The following is a 10,728-nucleotide window of genomic DNA, read 5'->3' on the forward strand; positions in this document are numbered from 1 at the left end:
CACCTGGCGCCTCAGTTGGACCAGCGTTCGTGCTGGACGTGCAGACCGCGTGAGACGACGCTTCATCCAGTCCCAAACATGCTCAATGGGGGACAGATCCGGAGATCTTGCTGGCCAGGGTAGTTGACTTACACCTTCTAGAGTACGTTGGGTGGCACGGGATACATGCGGACGTGCATTGTCCTGTTGGAACATCAAGTTCCCTTGCCGGTCTAGGAATGGTAGAACGATGGGTTCGATGACGGTTTGGATGTACCGTGCACTATTCAGTGTCCCCTCGACGATCACCAGTGGTGTACGGCCAGTGTAGGAGATCGCTCCCCACACCATGATGCCGGGTGTTGGCCCTGTGTGCCTCGGCCGTATGCAGTCCTGATTGTGGCGCTCACCTGCACGGTGCCAAACACGCATACGACCATCATTGGCACCAAGGCAGAAGCGACTCTCATCGCTGAAGACGACACGTCTCCATTCGTCCCTCCATTCACGCCTGTCGCGACACCACTGGAGGCGGGCTGCACGATGTTGGGGCATGAGCGGAAGACGGCCTAACGGTGTGCGGGACCGTAGCCCAGCTTCATGGAGACGGTTGCGAATGGTCCTCGCCGATACCCCAGGAGCAACAGTGTCCCTAATTTGCTGGGAAGTGGCGGTGCGGTCCCCTACGGCACTGCGTAGGATCCTACGGTCTTGACGTGCATCCGTGCGTCGCTGCGGTCCGGTCCCAGGTCGACGGGCACGTGCACCTTCCGCCGACCACTGGCGACAACATCGATGTACTGTGGAGACCTCACGCCCCACGTGTTGAGCAATTCGGCGGTACGTCCACCCGGCCTCCCGCATGCCCACTATACGCCCTCGCTCAAAGTCCGTCAACTGCACATACGGTTCACGTCCACGCTGTCGCGGCATGCTACCAGTGTTAAAGACTGCGATGGAGCTCCGTATGCCACGGCAAACTGGCTGACACTGACGGCGGCGGTGCACAAATGCTGCGCAGCTAGCGCCATTCGACGGCCAACACCGCGGTTCCTGGTGTGTCCGCTGTGCTGTGCGTGTGATCATTGCTTGTACAGCCCTCTCGCAGTGTCCGGAGCAAGTATGGTGGGTCTGACACACCGGTGTCAATGTGTTCTTTTTTCCATTTCCAGGAGTGTATCTGTGTGACTGAAATTTAGCGAATTCCTTTTTCTATATATATATATATGGATGACTTTACGTTTTCCATCATTTACAGCTACCTGCCAGTTTTTACATGAAACGGAAATCTTGCCTAACCGATTTTTCAGTTAATTTTGATCATTTGATGTCTTTACAAGGAGGTAAATTACAATATGCAAAGAGTCTAAGAGGACTGCTCAGATTGTCACCCAAATCGTACATTTAGATCAGAAACAACAGAGTGCCTATAACATTTCCCTGGGGAACGCCAGATATTGCTTCTGTTTTACTCGATGACTTTCCGTCATTTATTACGAAGTGTAACCCTTCTGACATGAAATCACGGATCCAGCCATGTAACTGATACGATACTCCATTGGTACCTAATTTAACTAGAAGTCGCTTGTGAGAACTGTGTCAAAAGCCTTCTTTAAATCTAAAAGTATAGACTCTGGTTCACGTCCTCTGTCGGTAGCACTCGTTATCTCGTGAGAGTAAAGAGCTAGTTGTGTTTCACAAGAATGATATTTTCTTAAATTGTGTTTGTTTGGCAATGAATCATTTTCTTCGAGGTGATTCATAATGTTAGAGCACAGTAATTGTTCAAAAATCTTACTGTAAATTGACGTTAGCGATATGGATCTGTAATTCAGCGGACTACTATATCCTTTCTTTGATTTAGCTGTGACACGGGTAACTTACCAGTCTTTGGGTACAGGTCATTCTACGAGCGAGTGACTGTATATGTGTGCTAAGTGTGGACATATTGAATCAGCATATTCGGAAAGGAACCTGACTGGTATACAATCTGGGCCGGAGGCTCTGTCTTTCTTAAGTGCTTTAAGCTGTTTCCCTAAAACGGGAATATGAGTTCTGAGTTGCTCGTGTTGCAAGATGTTATTGGTACTAATTCTGAAATATTTACTTCTTTTGTGAAGGAATTTCGGAAAACCGTGTTTAGTAATTCTGCTTTAGTGAAACTATTATCAGTAAAAGCAATATTGTTAACGTGCAGTTAAGGTACTGATGCTTTTGTCACAGGTGTACTTTAACGACGACCAGAATCTCTTTGGATTTTCTACCAGGTTTCGAGACAGAGTTTCGTTGCAGAAACTGTTAAAAGCAGCTCGTATTGAAGCTCGCGCTAAATTTCATGTTTCTGTAAAACTTCATCAACCTTGGGGATTTCTCGTTGTTTTAAATTTGACATGTTGTTTTCGTTTTTTCTGCAACAGTGTTCTGGCTTGTATTAATTTATTTGGTGTATATCTCTCAACTGCCATCGATAATATTTCTTTGAATTCAAACCACATCTGATCTGCACTTACATAGTCACAATAGAAGGGAAGGACTCTCTCTCTTAAAGAGGTTTCAAGAGAATTTTTATCAGTTTTGTATTAAATAGATGTATTTTGCGTTTATTTTTGGTAAGTGTGGATGTTACAATACTTGATCTAGTTACAATAACCTTGTGGTCACTAATTACTGTATCTGTCATGATGCTCTTTATTTGGTAAGGATTATTTGTTGATAAGAAGTGAAGTATGTTTCCGCAACCATTTACAATACGAGTGGGATCCTGAACTACGAGGGTGAGTCAAATGGAAACATTAAATTTGTAATAACAAATCGAAATTTCGCCCCGTTATCTTGTAAGTTGGTAAACGTGCTACAAACATCGGTTTTTGCGTAGTGAAGGTGTGAATCCTACTGAAATTCATCGACGAATGAAGGTTCAGTTCGGTGATGCATATTTGTCACAGCAGCTAGTCTACAAATGGAGTAGGAAGTTCGCAAATGGTGTGACTTCAGTGGAAGATGCTCCTCTTCCAGGTCTGGAACAACGAGTTGTGACTCCCCAGAACATTGTAGCAGTTGAAGCCATAGTGAAGGAAAACCGCCGAGTGACACTGAATGACACTGCAGCATGTTTACAGATTAGTCATGTGTCAGAACACCACATTGTGCATGATGCGCTCCAGTTTCACAAAGTGTCTGCACGATGGGTGCCATGGCAGCTGACTCCTTAAATGAGAGAACGATGTGTTGATGCTTGTGAAGAACTTCTTCGGCGCTTTGCACGAGAAGGTGATGGCTTCCTTGCAAGAATAGTTACTGGGGACGAAACCTGGATTCACTTCCACCAACCGGAAACGAAAAGAGCGAGCAAGGAATGGCGCCGTACCTCATCACCAAAACCAAAGAAGTTTCGAACAGATCTATCAGCAGGGAAGGTTATTCTGACACTCTTTTGGGACGAAAAAGGCGTCATTTTGGAGCATTACACGCCTAGAGGGACCACTGTCACTACTGCATCATACATGACAGTGCAAGGCACCACACTGCCCGTACTACAGTTGCAACAATCACAGACCTGCATTTTGAGAGTCTTCCTTATCCACCATACTCACCAGACCTTGCCCCAAGTGATTTCCATACGTTTGGACCACTCAAAGACGCAATGGGAGGAAAGAAGTTCCGTTCTGATGAAGAGGTACGCTATGCGGTGCATGAGTGGTTGCGCCGACTACCAGAAGAATTTTTTTCTAAAGGAATTTATACACTTTGTAGTCGCTGGAGGACTTGCATTGAGCTTGGTGGAGAAAATTGATACAGCTTTGTACCACTTCTGCACAATAAATAATATTTTAAAAAATATGTAAGGTTTTCATTTGACTCATCCTCGCATTTGTTCAAAATAATTGCCTGAGAAGGCTCTCAGTACGATTTCGAACGACGTTTTATGCCTACCACCGACTTTGAACACGCAATTTTACCGATATATCGATGGTAGATTGAAGCAAGCACCAGCTATAGTTGGTGGGGTAGCTATTGGAAATGACACTCAGGGTTTCTTCGAAATCTGAGCTGAGAGATGGGAGGGGGAGATGGGAGGTCGGTAAAAGGAATCAATTATTAACTTACTCCTGTTGCCCTGTATAACCTCTAACCATACTAATTTACAAGAACTATTTACCCCAATTTCAGTGCAAGGTAAACTACTTCTGACAGCGATAAACATTCCACTGCCAACTGTATTTAACCTATCCTATCTGACACGGTTAGGTTCTTTGTAAAAGAGCTATAGCCTACTAGTCAAATCTATAGTGGCCAAAAGATAAGTGAACATGTCAATTCTAGAAAAATCCGGGTAATACAGGTAAACATATTAGACACAGATTCTTTTGAATGAGCAATGAGCGGATACCAAAACAAGATGTTGAGAAACGCCCAACAGAGATAGACATTTGAGTAGACCAAAGAAGAGGTGATTTGATAGACTGGAACAGGTTTGGAGGAATAACATGCGAAGAAGAAGATGATAACGAACCTTAATCAATTACTGTTAACTGATATCATATACAGAAGCTTCTCTACTTCATTACGTTTGCAGAGAAGAAATTGATGAGATGTATGATGAGATAAAAGAAATTATTCAGGTAGTGAAGGGAGACGAAAATTTAATAGTCATGGGTGACTGGAATTCGACAGCAGGAAAAGGAAGAGAAGGAAACGTAGTAGGTGAATATGGATTGAGGCTAAGAAATGAAAGAGGAAGCCACCTGGTAGAATTCTGCACAGAGCATAACTTAATCATAGCTAACACTTGGTTTAAAATCATGAAAGACGGTTGTATACATGGAAGAACCCTGGAGATAATAAAAGGTATCAGATAGATTATATACTGGTAAGACAGAGATTTACGAACCAGGTTTTAAATTGTAAGACATTTCCGGGGGCAGATGTGGACTCTGACCACAATCTATTGGTTATGAACTGTAGATTAAAACTGAAGAAACTACAAAAAGGTGGGAATTTAAGAGGATGGGACTTGGATCAACTGAAAGAACCAGAGGTTGTACAGAGTTTCAGGGAGAGCATAACGGAATAATTGACAGGAATGGGGGAAAGAAATACAGTAGAAGAAGAATGGGTAGCTTTGAGGGATGAAATAGTGAAGGCAGCAGAGGGTCAAGTGGGTAAAAAGACGAGGGCTAGTAGAAATCTATGGGTAACGGAAGAGATACTGAATTTAATTGATGAAAGGAGAAAATATAAAAATGTAGTAAATGAATCAGGCAAAAAGGAACACAAACATCTCAAAAATGAAATCGACAAGAAGTGCAAGATGGCTAAGCAGGGACGGTTAGAGGACAAATGTAAGGATGTAGAGGCTTATCTCATGAGGAGTAAGATAGATACTGCCTACAGGAAAATTAAAGAGACTTTTGGAGAAAAGAGAACCACTCGCATGAATATCAAGAGCTCAGATGGAAACCCAGCTCTAAGCAAAGAAGGGAAAGCAGAAAGGTGGAAGGAGTATATAGAGGGTCTATATAGGGGCAATGTACTTGAGGACAATATCATGGAAATGGAAGAGGATGTAGATGAAGATGAAATGGGAGATACGATACTGCGTGAAGAGTTCGACAGAGCACTGAAAGGCCTAAGTCGAAACAAGACCCCGGGAGACAATATTCCATTAGAACTACTGATAGCTTTGGGAGAGCCAGTCCTGACAAAACTCTACCATCTGGTGAGCAAGATGTATGAGACAGGCGAAATTCCCTCAGACTTCAAGAAGAATATAGTAATTCCAATCCCAAAGAAAGCAGGTGTTGACAGAAGTGAAAATTACCGAACTATCAGTTTAATAAGTCACAGCTGCAAAATACTAACACGAATTCTTTACAGACGAATGGAAAAACTGGTAGAAGCCGACCTCGGGGAAGATCAGTGTGAATTCCGTATAAATGTTGGAACACGTGAGGCAATACTGACCCTACGACTTATCTTAGAAGAAAGATTAAGGAAAGGCAAACATACGTTTCTGGTATTTGTGGACTTAGAGAAAGCTTTTGACGATGTTGACGGGAATACTCTCTTTCAAATTCTGAAGGTGGCAGGGGTAAAATACAGAAAGCGAAAGGCTATTTACAATTTGTACAGAAACCAGATGGCAGTTATAAGAGTCGAGGAACATGAAAGGGAAGCAGTGGTTGGGAAGGGAGTCAGACAGGGTTGTAGCCTATCCCCGATGCTATTCAATCAGTATATTGAGCAAGCAGTAAAGGAAACAAAAGCAAAGTTCTGAGTATGTATTACAATCCATGGAGAAGAAATAAAAAGTTTGAGGTTCGCCGATGACATTGTAATTCTTTCAGAGACTGCAACGGATTTGGAAGAGCAGTTGAACGGAATGGACAGTGTCACGAAAGGAGGATATAAGATGAACATCAACAAAAACAAAACGAGGATAATGGAATGTAGTCGAATTAAGTCGGGTGATGCTGAGGGAATTAGATTAGGAAATGAGACACTTAAAGTAGTAAAGGAGTTTTGCTATTTTGGGGAGCAAAATAACTGATGATGGTCGAAGTAGAGAGGATGTAAAATGTAGACTGGCAATGGCAAGGAAAGCGTTTCTGAAGAAGAGAAATTTGTTAACATCGAGTATAGATTTAAGTGTCAGGAAGTCGTTTCTGAAAGTATTCGTATGGAGTATAGCCATGTATGGAAGTGAAAAATGGACGATAAATAGTTTAGAGAAGAAGAGAACACCTGTCGTAATTTGGTGCTACAGAAGAATGCTGAAGATTAGAGGGGTGGATCACATAACTAATGAGGAGGTATTGAATAGGATTGGGGAGAAAAGAGTTCGTGGCACAACTTGACAAAAAGAAGGGACCGGTTGGTAGGACACGTTCTGAGGCATCAAGGGATCACAAATTTAGCACTGGAGGGCAGCGTGGAGGGTAAAAATCGAAGAGGGAGACCAAGAGATGAATACACTGAGCAGATTCAGAAGGATGTAGGCTGCAGTAGGTACTGGGAGATGAAGAAGCTTGCACAGGATAGAGTAGCATGGAGAGCTGCATCAAACCAGTCTCAGGACTGAAAACCACAACAACAACAACAACTTGCAATATCGTCAGTGAAGGCATCATGCGTACCAGATCAGTATCTAGAGGACACAGTGGCAGTGCATTCCAAATGATGAAGCTTATTATTGACCCACTGCTGCCCACTATCATACATACCTTCAACCATTTCTTGACCACATCTGTTTTCCCTCTGTTCTGGAAACGGGAGCTAACTCTCTCACTGTCCAAGGCCTCACAATAATACTGTCCGCCGGTCGTGGTGGACGAGCGGTTCTAGGCGCTTCAGTGCGGAACCGCTCGACTGCTACGGTCGGAGGTCGGAATCCTGCCTCTGACATGGATGCGTGTGGTGTCCTTACGTTAGTTAGGTTTAAGTAGTTCTAAGTTCTAGGGGACTGATGACCTCAGATGTTAAGTCCCATAGTTCTCAGAGCTATTTGAACCCATATTACAGTCCGCGACCAACTAACAAGCTACCTAACTAGAAACTACCTGCTAGACTATTACGAATGAGGTTACAGTAAGCTTTGCAGCACAACATCTGACTTAATAAAGGTAACAGATGAGCTGGCGCTTGTAATAGATGCATAAGAGGCCCCTATCATGTGATTCATGCTCTTCAGCAAAGCCGCCGACGTTTCATTTGACAAACGTAGCAGCCGAAAGTTCTCGCCAGGTACAGCGCAACGGTTTCGCTTATGCCTGAATACTCGCCAACAGTGTGGCATGTTCGTCTCTATAAATTCACAATGGCGGCAGGTAGTATCAGGAGTCACCCAGGGTTCGGTATTAGATCCTATATTCTTTTCATTGCATGTAAACAGTGTATCATCAGTCTTGTCCTACTCAATGTACCACATGTGCGCTGAAGACCTCTAGTTGTATCTAAGCGCAAAACCAATAAACCTGAAGACAGCTACCGAGAACCTCAGTACCGACCAGCCTGCGTTCAGTATCAAAATACGCGTAGAACATCGTGTTTAAACTCAACCTGTCCAAAATCCAGGTGATACTTGTTGGTCATTGTAGGCTTATTAGCCCGCAATGTCGGGAATCTCTATCACGTTTAACAATAAGTAGTACAAATATCAACTTCTTTCACTCACCAAAGATGCTAGGAGAAATAATAGATGAAAATCTAAATTGGACTGAGCATGTAACTGCAAGTCCAAGAAGGCATCAGCAAAAAAAGAAAAAAAAACCTTGTAGAAACCCTTGTTCTTCTAATTATTGACAACAGTGATGTTAGCCTAAAAAAAAAACAACCTTGTAGAAACACTTGTTCTTCTAATTATTGACAACACTGATGTTAGCCTGCAAGGTTTTTCTCAGGAAAACTCATGACGCCTGCGACTAATTACAAGTGACGGTGTCAACAAACTGATCCCTCGTTGTGAAAAATTTGTTCGCGATGACTATGTGAGAAATAAATATGGAGACATGAAGAATAAAGATGCAGAAGGTCGGTAAAGTTTGTTTTATTTGAAAAGCTTTAAGAAGTTTCCCACAAAAAATTCAGAGTCATTACTTTTCAGCACACTCTCTTGGATCTCCTGCAGAGTATTCAGCCTCTTTTTCTCGAGAACGCGCCTTAAGCAGCACGATGCTGATGCATAATGGAGCATCAGCCTATTTCCACATCGTTGTTGGTCTATACTTCAGCAGTATATTCGCTAGAAGATGGATAGGACGAGGAGGTCCTTGTGCCTGGCGACCTCAATAGCCAGGCTTAACTCCAGTTTATTACCACTTGCAGCGGTATCTGATTGTTTTGTGCGAGCTGAATCATTTGCTGATCAGCTTATCCTCAAACAGAATGTGCATGAATCCTGTGCACTGTTCGGCTATAGTCTGGCATATTTGAGAGAGATAGTGATGAGAATTATGGCCAATTCGAATATCTTTTGTACAATAGAAGAGGCTAATACCATATAACGTACAATGTGAAGTGCTAGTGCAATTGCATTATTGCAGACACATCGTCCATTTCTGCAAGCACGCTGATAAAGTCTGAGGCGAAGTTGGCCCTAAAGCTATATCTAAAACTAAACTCATCCTAAACAGGCCATTAAGCCCCAACGGTACCGACCGGCCGCCGTGTATTCCTCGGCCCAAAGGCGTCACTGGATGCGGATATGGAGGGGCATGTGGTCAGCACACCGCTCTCCCGGCCGTATGTCAGTTTCCGAGACCGGAGCCGCTACTTCTCAATCAAGTAGCTCCTCAGGTTGGCTCACAAGAGCTGAGTGCACCCCGCTTGCCAGCAGCGCTCGGCATACTGGATGGTCACCCATCCGAGTGCTAACCTAGCCCGACAGCGCTTAACATCGGTGATTTGACGGGAACCGGTGTTACCACTATGGCAAGGCCGTTGGCCAAAGCTATATGGCAATATATTTTTCAGTAATAGGTTCTTTTCTGGGTCTTCAGTCTCCTGACTTGTTATATCCGGTCCGACACGAATTCCTCTCTTGTGTCAGCTCCTCCATTCACACTAGCACTTGCACCTTACGTCCCCAGTTATATGCAGGATATAGTCAAATTTATGTCTTCCATTACAGTTTTTTTCCAATCTGCAGGTCCCTCTAGTTGTTCTCTGATGACATAATCTTAACAAATATACTGTCAGTTTGTCCTTCGTCTTGGCTGTGTCTTCCATATGCTCCTTTCTTCGTCAATTCTGTGCAGAATCTCATCATCCGTCATAGCCAACTTTTTCAGGTCTTTGATGACATAGGATGTTTATCATAGCAGCTCCATCACGGACGAAGAAAAGAGGAGATAAAAACCAATTTAGCACAGAGAAAGAAAGCATTTCTGGCAAAGATAGCTACTGGTATCAAACACAGACCTTAATTCGTGGAAGAACTTTCTGAGACTGTACGTTTGGATCACAGCCTCGCACGGTAATGAGTCATGGACTGTGGGAAAACCGAAACTGAAGAGTGCGATATGTAGTGCTACAGAAGAATGTTAGCAATTTGGTCCACTGATAAGCAGTGAGGAAGTTCTTCGCAGAATCGGTGAAGAAAGGAACGCATGGAAGATGGTAACAAGAAGAAGAGACAGGTTGATATGTCATGTGTTAGGACATCCATCATATTACAGGAAACTGCAGTGGGTAAAAACTTCAGGTGAAGACAGAGACTGGAATACACCCAACAAATAATTGGGAACATAGGGTGCAAGTACTACTATACTACTCTGAGGTAAGGAAAGAGAGAGAGAGACAGAGAGAGAGAGAGAGCTTAAGGTTGTACCTTGAAATATCGGTTAGCTACTTGTAAAAACTACACTCCTCCCGAACAGGCCATGAATGCCGCCGCGCCGTGTCATCCTCAGCCCACAGGCGTCATCGTCATGTGGATATGGAGGGACATGTGGTCAGCACATGGTTCTCCCGGCTGTATGTCACTTTCCGAGACCTTAGCTACGTGTCGCAAAGCTCTATAAGCCTCAAGTAGGGGCCTGAGTGAGATGTACCAACCTCCACCTGAGTCTCACGTTCCACTGCGTACAACAAATGACAACCAATGGTGGCTGAAACTTTAATCTTGAATCCCATTCTCTGTATCTCTCTATACACGTCGGTGCGTCACTGATTAATGTTAACATTTTTTAGAAGACACTTTTTTGTTTTTGGCCTTAGAAGTCGTGAGGCCACGTCAAGGCTGTAAATATT

General features: G+C 43.6%; 1 pseudogene; it reads right to left on the minus strand.

Moving 5' to 3' along the window:
* Positions 1 to 9,304: 9,304 nt before the first annotated feature.
* LOC126100479 (5S ribosomal RNA) lies at positions 9,305 to 9,422 on the minus strand (annotated as a pseudogene).
* Between the last annotated feature and the right edge of the window lie 1,306 nt (positions 9,423 to 10,728).

This window comes from Schistocerca cancellata, chromosome 1 (genome assembly GCF_023864275.1).
Source record: "Schistocerca cancellata isolate TAMUIC-IGC-003103 chromosome 1, iqSchCanc2.1, whole genome shotgun sequence".
NCBI classification, from domain to species: Eukaryota; Metazoa; Arthropoda; class Insecta; order Orthoptera; family Acrididae; genus Schistocerca; species Schistocerca cancellata.